The sequence below is a fragment of the Clinocottus analis genome, unplaced genomic scaffold (genome assembly GCF_023055335.1).
Source record: "Clinocottus analis isolate CAN_PGR_092001 unplaced genomic scaffold, fCliAna1.0.p SCAF_66, whole genome shotgun sequence".
Classification (NCBI taxonomy): Eukaryota; Metazoa; Chordata; class Actinopteri; order Perciformes; family Cottidae; genus Clinocottus; species Clinocottus analis.
In genome coordinates, this window is record NW_027176225.1 from 80001 (window position 1) to 80649 (window position 649).

Here is a 649-nt window from a genome sequence, read left to right on the forward strand (position 1 = left end):
CCGTGGGGGGCCGCGGTGCGGGCTCTCCGGGCTATCAGAGCTCCCTGCCCGGCCTCTGCCCTCACCCTGCGCCGCAAGAAGCTCTCGCGAGAGACGGAGAGCCAGACGGCCTGGAAAGTTTGAGGAGGAAGCCGAAGAGGGGGAAGTTGAACGTGTTGGTGATTCACCCTCCAGCGAAGAGAGGCCGGTCCGCTGACTCCAGAGTGAGTCAAACACGGACACACGCGCACACACACACACACACACACACACACACACACACACACACACACACGGACGCGCGCGCGCGTAACGAGGGACTTGAAGGGGAATTTCCTGCTTTCACGCCGACTTGCCGCCGCTGCTGGGGACGAAATGACGGCCCGAGGCTGCAGCTGCAGGTCACGTGGTGCTAAGAGCGTGAACCACAACACACAGACACACACAGGATGTCCTCACGCTGCCGGAAGTCCTTTTTATGTGTGTTTTTATATGTCAATGAAAATGTTCAGACCTGTGAAGAAAATAATAATATATTACCTCACATTCAAAGCTGCTTTTTTAAATTATGTTTAAAAAATATCTGTATGATTTTTAAATCAACGGTGTAAATATTTTTTAAATAAACACATTGTTTTAAAATTATACTCAGTTGTGCTGCTCTCTTTGT

General features: G+C 50.7%; 1 protein-coding gene across 1 annotated transcript in view; it reads left to right on the forward strand.

Moving 5' to 3' along the window:
- Positions 1-243, forward strand: part of ier2b (immediate early response 2b) — a 1170-nt gene extending 927 nt beyond the window's left edge. The window contains exon 1 of the mRNA XM_068604246.1: positions 1-243. This exon is cut by the window's left edge and continues 927 nt beyond it. The gene's annotated coding sequence lies outside the window, so the exon portion shown is untranslated.
- Positions 244-649: the final 406 nt, after the last annotated feature.